Genomic DNA, 9,844 nt, shown 5'->3' with positions numbered 1-9,844 from the left:
ACTAAGGATAAACAACTAGATAGTCAGATCCCACACATACCAAGCATTTCAATAACATACACACAATATGCTCGATATGTGCAAGTACAACATGGCATCACAACATGACTCTACGACACAAGTATTTAATCAATAGGCTCCGAGGAGCGAGATATTACAAACAGGGGTCTCATGACCCAACATTCAGAGCATACATATCAAAACACAAGCGGAAGCTATCATGTCTGAGTACAGACATCTATAAATGAAAAAGGCTGAGAAGCCTGACTATCTACCAGATCCTGCCGAGGGCACAAGATCGTAGCTGAGGTAACAAGCTAAACGTCGAAGTCCACGCGGAACTACTAGCGAGACCGAAGTCTCTCTGCAAAAACATAAATTAAGCAACGTGAGTACAAATGTACCCAGCAAGACTTACATCAGAACTAACTACATATGCATCATTATCAACAAAGGGGATGGTGGGGTTTAACTGCAACAAGCCAGCTTTGACTCGGTGGCTATCCTGAACTACGATTGCAAGTAACTCTTTTGAGGTGGCGCACACGAGTCCACATATTCACCATATCAATACACCACTATGGATCCGCTCCCGTCTCCCTGTGAGAACGCCAACCATAGCACTCACGCTTATCTTGCGTATTTTAGAGTATCCACTTTCACTTGTCTATGAACTGATATAAGCAACCCAGAAGTCCTTTACCGCGGACACGGCTATTCGAATAGATGATATTAACCCTGCAGGGGTGTACTTCTTCATACATGTTTCCACCACTTAGCGTCTGCACACGACATGTGCTCGGCAGACTTCAAGCGAAAGCCGACGTGGGTGTAGACCACGACCTACCTAAACACTCAAGTCTCTAGTCCAGGTTTATCGCCTATTCGGGTTCCATCCATGAGGAGATCTGGCCGGAGTTTCGCCCACAGCCCCAAACGATGTGAACAGGGTTCCGTGACACCAAACGGGCACCCGGTATACCCGGCCACGTGCCTACCGCATCACAGTCCACCCCTACGGTCAGTGCTGTCCACGGCCTCCAGCATACTACAAGCACCAGAAACTACTTGCAACTCCTGGACAGAGGACAAGGGTGAATAAGAAGTCGAGCGGGGTCATATTTCGGGGCCCAATGTATGGTAGTAGCTGAATCATGGATCACAAACACAGGACTCAGTTCCTGAGGACGGCTTCAATGAGACAACCCACCATGTACTCCTACATGGCCTCTCACCGCTACCTTTACCAAATCGTGTTCACACACTTAGCTCACACACAGTAGGACATGTTCACATACCTCTGATTCATCCCCGATGAATCAGACCTGACTCAACTCTAAGCAGTAGCAGGCATGACAAACAAGCATGAATGAGTAGGCACAACAGGGCTCAAACAATTCCTACTCATGCTAGTGGGTTTCATCTATTTACTGTGGCAATGACAGGTCATGCAGAGGATAAAGGGGTTCAGCTACCGCAGCAAGTAACAGATGAATCGGTGTTGTCCTAATGCAATAAAAGAGAGCAGGAGCGAGAGAGTAGGATTGTATCGGAATGAACAAGGGGGTTTTGCTTGCCTAGCACTTCTGAAGATAACATTGAGTCTTCATCAGTGTCAACGATCACATCATCGGTATCACGTCTATCGAGAGGGGACAAATACCGGCAACACAGAAGGGAACACAATCAATGCAATGCACAATATGATGCATGATCATGACATGGCAAAATGAATGTGTTTTGGGCTAATGCATCTAGCAACAAGTTAAATGGGGTTGGTTTGAATACAAGATTCAAATTCAAACTCCATATGTGATTATTTAAATGCCATTCACTTCATTTGTCCTAAACAGTAGTGATAAGTTGTTCTAACATGCATGGAAATGGTACAGATGGATTCCTTGAATTTTTCTGATAATTTTTCATATATAATTTGTTTAATTTGGAGTTACGGTTGAATTTCTATGAATTTTAGAAGTTTATACAATTTTCTGGAATTTCCTGAATAATATAAATCCAGAAATGAATTATGGTGTCAGCACCACGTCACTGTGACGTCAGCAGAGTCAACTGGGCGCCCCAGGTCAAACCTGACAGTGGGTCTCGCGTGTCAGTTACTCAGTTGGTTAACCGGGTTGATTAGGGTTAAACTAATACTAACGAAAATGTCAGCAGGGCTGGGCCCACATGTCAGTGGCTTAAATAATTAACTAAATTAATTAGTGTTAACTAATCTAACACCTAAACTAATTAACAGGGGCTGGCCCCACCTGTCATCGACCTAGGGGGGGTTCCGCCGTGGTCAAGTGGGTCAACCCCGCCGGCGTCTCGACGCCGGCGAGGCCCGGGACAGTGGCGGCCATCGGAAACACGCTATAGGGCACGGGCGAGGCCGTGCTTGGGCTCATTGGAGAGCCCTTGCTCCCGCGCGTCGAACGGTGTGGTTGCTGGGTCGTGGGGAGGCCGGAGCTGACGACGGCGAGCTCCAAGGCGGCGGCCGGAGTTCGGGTGAGCTCGGAGTCGGCGTTAGGAAGCACAGCAGAGGGAGCGGATGGGTGCTATGGCCTCCTGGGGGTGCACTGAGCACGGCTGCGTGCTCGGTTGCAGCTCTAGGCAACCGTGGCTACGGTGACGACATGGCCGGCGGCGAAGAGCTCTCGGCTCTGACGGTTGTTGGTGTTAGAGGAAGAAAACGAGTCAGGGGAGAGGGGGAAACGACGGAGGAGCTCACGTGGATCCCGTAGAGGTGGACGGCGGGCTCGGGGAAGGCCGAACGGCAACAAATTTGATGACGGCGATCCTCGGTGGCCGAGGAGGGGAACGGCGAGGCTAGCGGCATCCAGGGGCTCTTCTGGTCGCGCGAGACGACGAGGAGGATGAGGGAGGACCGGCGGAGCTCGGGAGCGCGTCGGAGAGGAGAGGGGGTGGCGGTGGCCATGAGGGAGCTCGTCGGTGGTGGCGGCTCCGTTCGGTCCGAGCGAGAGAGAGAGGAAGCAGAGGAGGGGGGAAGAGTTCGAGAGAGTGAGGGAGTTCCAGGGGGGTGGCGTGGCACGCATGGAGGCGTCCGGGGTGTCGAGGAGGAAGCAGGAGGTGGCCAAGGGAAGCAGGAGGTGGCCGAGGCCTCTCGGGCGCGCGACATACCTCGCCTCTGCCTACTGGCAGAGGAAGACGACAGGGGGGGGGGGGAGTGGAGATGGGCTGGGCCGTGCTGGGCCAGGTGGGCTACCAGGTGAGCGCCAGGTAAGATCTTCTGCTCTCTCTCTCTTATTTCTATTTAATTCTGTTTTCTATTTTCTGTAGTTTGTTTTGATTTGATTTAAAATATCAAATCATTTTACAAAATCCTGGAAACAATTATGGGTGCTTCCTGAATTATTTCAGTGACCCTTAACAATTTCCAACATTTATTTGAACATTTAAATTATTTATAGTATTTAAATGCCCAAGGTCAAATACAATAGGATTTAATTCAAAAATCCAGAATGGCCTAGAAATATGTGCATCATTGATGGCAGGGGTTTTCACCTTTAACAAAAATAATGAACTTTTCTAAAGGGCATTCTGGGTTTATTGAAAATATTTTTATTTTGATCCTAATTGCATTTTATTTAGTGCTAGGGTTTGTCATCCCCATTTCAAGTTTCATGAATTTTAAACATGATGCATGAATGCCTTAATGCAACTAATGACAAACAAATTCTAGGGCTGTGATAACTCACCCCCACTAAACAAAAATCTCGTCCCGAGATTCAAGCGTAGGGTAAGGTGAAGGGGGAATGCAAACTAGCACAATCTTCACGATCCAGTTGCACTTCAAATGGACGTTGATTCGTCCACCATCATTGTCTCGAAGTCTTGCTCTGAGAACTCCAGCCAATATGACAATGAGAGGAAAGGAAAGACCCTAAAAGAATCGTTCTTCTCGAAGGTCGAACAACTCAGGATTAACTCACGGAATGAGACATAGCAACATCTCTCGAGCTGAGAGACGAAGCACACATCCATAAGAATGGAGTGAGGCAGATGACGAAGGTTCACTAGGTAGACAACAATTTCACGCTTAAGAAGGTGGTAATCGGTTGTCAACGTAGCGAGGAGTTGAGTTTTCATGATACCATAACGATGCACCTTAGGAAAGGTGACTCGTAGAAATATCCCCTTAAGTGGCAAAAAGAATTACCTTTGATTCAAAGATCATTGAAACTCTTTAAACCAGCCTAAGGCAATTCTCGAGCGATCGTTTGGAGGGGGGTCGGTAGAATGGCATACTCGGACTTGGATGATGTGGATTACCTTGTTGAAGACAACGCAATGGATGATTTTTGCTTATCACCGGAAATGGAAGAGACCCATGGTAGCATGGCACATTGGCGGTGCAAGTTGGGAACAAAATGCAAATGCTGGGAATGATTCTGGTAGCTGGGGAAGAACCCAACAATAGAGAGTGGATTCACTATTTGAAAAGGTCATAGCATTGCCGAGGAAACTAAGAGGAATCCGAGTTAGTGCCGATGATAACACGTAGCGCTTGTGCGTGCTCTCAAGAACTTGAGCATTTCCACAATCATCAAGGTTTTACCAACATCCGTGTCAAGGATCCTGGCAACACAACATACTACCATGATGGCTAATGATGGATGATGCAGATGCAAGGAAGATAACACCTTCTCAGATTTCACCTTAGCGAGGCCAAGGGAACGAAATCTGGATGATCGACCGAGAGACATTTAGCACTCCGCTTCTAATGTTCTCCTTGATGTGCTAGTGTAACCCATTCATAGATATGGTTTGATATCTAGAACATCAAGTAAAAAGGTCGGACTTCGGAACTCAGAAATCCATAGGGGCAACTAGGGAGTAAATCCTACGAAATCCCTATGGGGAGGTGGCCAACTTCCTCAAATCAATATATTATAATAACAGGTCTTCCGGCTGGATGTGTTGGCCACGACATCCACTTTACCGGTTTCCAAGGGATCGATATTATAATTCTTTGGGAAATGTTCCAACCATCATATCTGCCTGAGATTCAGATCTGGTTGGTGTCAGGATATTCCAGACTCATCGAGTCTAAGAAGAAAAACGAAAGTTTGCAACACAAATCGACGAGATGACGCTGCGAGATTCTCGGGAAATGAACTACGATAGCAAGCTCCAAAAACACGAGCCGGTTCTGCTACAACATGTGAACATGTTGTCCAAGACAAACATGACCACAAAGTAGTCTTATAATGAAACACTACCGAGTTCAGGAGGGGGAACCATCAACGAGGGTATCGAAGTCCTTACACAAGTCCGGATTAGCTCTTATGAAGGAACTCCTTCTCCTTGAACAAATCAATCAGTGGCTTGGTGTGCTAGGGATACATATAGATTGAAGGTTGCAAGTCTCCAAAACCACAGAATTCTTCGCACGTGTGCATGACTGATTTGGAATGATTCCAAAGAAAGCAACATTGACTTTCTCGAATCCACGGCGGCAACTTGCATCAGATGCACATGAATTAAAGGAAGTCACTACCTTCATCCAAACATATGCTTCATGAACGAAACACGAAGGAATGCTTACACAAGTTTCCAACACTAGGTTGATGTTCAACATGACTCATGGGAGAGACAAAATGCTGTTGATGGGGTCAACAATAACTCATCGAGATTTCCATGTAAATGGAATTCCATAATTATGTGAACAAGTGATAGCATTGGTCAGACCCAAAAGATATAATGGTGTATGCTCGAGGGATCAACCACGAGTAAGACAACATTACGAGCATCGTTGGTACTGATTTGACTTGACGATGGCCCACACTCAAATCAAAGGATTGATAAGACAATAGGTCCAACAACTGATCACAGGGACCAATCGATGAAGATATCATCTTTCTTCCACACACACTACACAAGAATATCCCTTTGGAACGAACTAAGTCAGACAAGCTTTTATCTTCCAACTCTCCAAGTTGTTGTCTAGCTTAACCAACTAGCTCAGGGATATCTAACACCGATCTTGGAGAGAGGGTGGTTCACAAGAAACCAACTTGATCACGAGCTCAACACAGCGGTCAGGTGACAACCTGGTAATACTTCCGAGAAGATCTTCGGAAGATCACGAACCACCGGTATGTTACTAAGCTCGAGAACAATCTTGCTTTCCGGGGCAAGACGATATGATCAAATAAGCAAGGATTGGCACTATCCTAACTCACTGATCGGAGAGTGCACCAGAAATAAGGACTAGGTAGCACGAACAGTCTTAGAATGATGATTCAAGAACCAACACGCTAAGAATGATATTATTGTCCTTTAACTACCAAGCAACAAGGTTGCTAGGAGTATTGATTTCACACATCACGACTCACTTGTCGACATTCCGGTTATAACCACACGGAACCGAGGAATGAGTAATGATGGCGAGAAGTATCACTGTACCAAGAGTTCATAGGATGGTGTGTAATTCCCATAACAATCCCGATATAAAAGATGGTGATACTCCAAGGTAGAACAGAGCAAAAGCTGGATTGGCTATTTGTTCTGCGGAGCACAACTTCTTTGACCCAATCCTGGATATGGAAGAAGTACTGGAGTTTGTTTCTCCTAGTCATTCCGCGATAGAATGGCTTGACGGACCACAAGAGTAATAGGCATCGATAAACGAACGCACGCATACTCTTGACTATCAATTGATAGACGAAGGTCAGTAGACAACTAAAAAGGGACAACTCAAAGGAACATATAACTTCCTGAGTTGTGGATGCATAGATTAGTATGTCGAACCAAGTTCAACATATTTCTTCCGGATAACCCATGCAGAAAGGTTGAGCTGGCAGAGTCACAACATAGCATGGAGAACTCATCGAGAGCACTCTTGTTGTCATCTTTTGGTTCGGAAGAACTCCTGCCAAGAATGGTTCATGGTAATTGGAAGAAGGATGTACCACGAACCTCGAGAACTATCGCAAAGGTTACTAATATCCTAAAGGAACTAGCAAACACTATCAACATGAGGTAAGTAGAGTGAATCTCGGGTTCAAAACCCAGGAGTAGAATACCTACTACTAAGTAGCATCACTGAATGCTTTCGAGAATAAAGGCCAGAATCATCACACTAGGACACAAATCATGGCTAGACCACTAGATGATCCCCTGAGACACCTAGGGTCATAATAATTATTCCAACATAAAGGTCGAGGCAGTAGAATACCTCAACTCAACAATTAGTGTGATTGAGCTGGCATAAAGGAGCATCGAAACCAGAGGGAAAGGATTTTGCAAATGCATCAGACTATTTAGAAACCTGGAATGACTCGGACAGCATAACGGTTGTAAATGCTCAAAAAGATTTGAGACAATCACAATAATGGTGGCATAACCACTCAGAAGCACAATATCAAGGTTTCGAGATCAACAATTAACATACGGAAGTAGTAGAAACTGAACTCAAGCTTAAATCCAACAATCTTATAAGTCTACGGATTAGTAACGCGTGATCCTGATAGAAAGAAGAGATAGCCTAGCTCTTAATCCCCGTAGGAAAGATAAGATGACTCAGATCAGAAGGGCATGAGGTATAAGGAGTAAAAAGAGCCTTATGTTCCATCCCACAATCAATTCCCTTATATAACTAAAGAATTTCTAGACTCAACTTCGACCAGTTTGGCTTGGTAATCCAACAGGAAGTCAAGCTCTGATACCAACGCTGTCAGGACCCCGACTCAATGCCACATCGATCTAGCATGTAACACCTCATATCACTTTGCGGCCTCACGCACGGTATTTCCACGGGTGTCGCCTTACCTTTGCCCGGGACCGTTTGCGTCTTTTGGCACACGTATATGATAGTGTCGCTAGCATCCATATGATAAGGAGCTCGGGCTGACATGGCTAGTCGTAAACCCAAAGTGGCACAAACTTACAGGGACAGGCATCCATGACCCAGCATCGAACGTGTCGGTCATCAGCGAGTGAATCCAGGCTGTAGCACTGGGCTAGCAGGACTCCGGTGAACCGGGCTGTAGCGGGCTAACAGGACTCCGGTATTCATCGCGTGACATTTCCCCGAAGGGACAGACACAGGAACGAAGAAGGACACATGCCGGCCAGCCTAAGTGTTCCGGAGCAGTAGCAAGCTACCCTGGCTCGGTGGAAACACTAGGAGACATTTCCCGGTAAGAGGGGCTACTAAGGATAAACAACTAGATAGTCAGATCCCACACATACCCAGCATTTCAATAACATACACACAATATGCTCGATATGTGCAAGTACAACATGGCATCACAACATGACTCTACGACACAAGTATTTAATCAATAGGCTCCGAGGAGCGAGATATTACAAACAGGGGTCTCATGACCCAACATTCAGAGCATACATATCAAAACACAAGCGGAAGCTATCATGTCTGAGTACAGACATCTATAAATGAAAAAGGCTGAGAAGCCTGACTATCTACCAGATCCTGCCGAGGGCACAAGATCGTAGCTGAGGTAACAAGCTAAACGTCGAAGTCCACGCGGAACTACTAGCGAGACCGAAGTCTCTCTGCAAAAACATAAATTAAGCAACGTGAGTACAAATGTACCCAGCAAGACATACATCAGAACTAACTACATATGCATCATTATCAACAAAGGGGATGCTGGGGTTTAACTGCAGCAAGCCAGCTTTGACTCGGTGGCTATCCTGAACTACGACTGCAAGTAACTCTTTTGAGGTGGCGCACACGAGTCCACATATTCACCATATCAATACACCACTATGGATCCGCTCCCGTCTCCCTGCGAGAACGCCAACCATAGCACTCACGCTTATCTTGCGTATTTTAGAGTATCCACTTTCACTTGTCTATGAACTGATATAAGCAACCCAGAAGTCCTTTACCACGGACATGGCTATTCGAATAGATGATATTAACCCTGCAGGGGTGTACTTCTTCATACATGTTTCCACCACTTAGCGTCTGCACACGACATGTGCTCGGCAGACTTCAAGCGAAAGCCGACGTGGGTGTAGACCACGACCTACCTAAACACTCAAGTCTCTAGTCCAGGTTTATCGCCTATTCGGGTTCCATCCATGAGGAGATCCGGCCGGAGTTTCGCTCACAGCCCCAAACGATGTGAACAGGGTTCCGTGACACCAAACGGGCGCCCGGTATACCCGGCCACGTGCCTACCGCATCACAGCCCACCCCTACGGTCAACGCTGTCCACGGCCTCCAGCATACTACAAGCACCAGAAACTACTTGCAACTCCTGGACAGAGGACAAGGGTGAATAAGAAGTCGAGCGGGGTCATATTTCAGGGCCCAATGTATGGTAGTAGCTGAATCATGGATCACAAACACAGGACTCAGTTCCTGAGGACGGCTTCAATGAGACAACCCACCATGTACTCCTACATGGCCTCTCACCGCTACCTTTACCAAATCGTGTTCACACACTTAGCTCACACACAGTAGGACATGTTCACACACCTCTGATTCATCCCCGATGAATCAGACCTGACTCACCTCTAAGCAGTAGCAGGCATGACAAACAAGCATGAATGAGTAGGCACAACAGGGCTCAAACAATTCCTACTCATGCTAGTGGGTTTCATCTATTTACTGTGGCAATGACAGGTCATGCAGAGGATAAAGGGGTTCAGCTACCGCAGCAAGTAACAGATGAATCGGTGTTGTCCTAATGCAATAAAAGAGAGCAGGAGCGAGAGAGTAGGATTGTATCGGAATGAACAGGGGGGTTTTGCTTGCCTGGCACTTCTGAAGATAACATTGAGTCTTCATCAGTGTCAACGATCACATCATCGGTATCACGTCTATCGAGAGGGGACAAATACTGGC

The sequence above is a fragment of the Triticum aestivum genome, chromosome 4A (assembly GCF_018294505.1).
Source record: "Triticum aestivum cultivar Chinese Spring chromosome 4A, IWGSC CS RefSeq v2.1, whole genome shotgun sequence".
NCBI lineage: Eukaryota > Viridiplantae > Streptophyta > Magnoliopsida > Poales > Poaceae > Triticum > Triticum aestivum.
Note: the sequence above shows the minus strand (reverse complement) of the source record.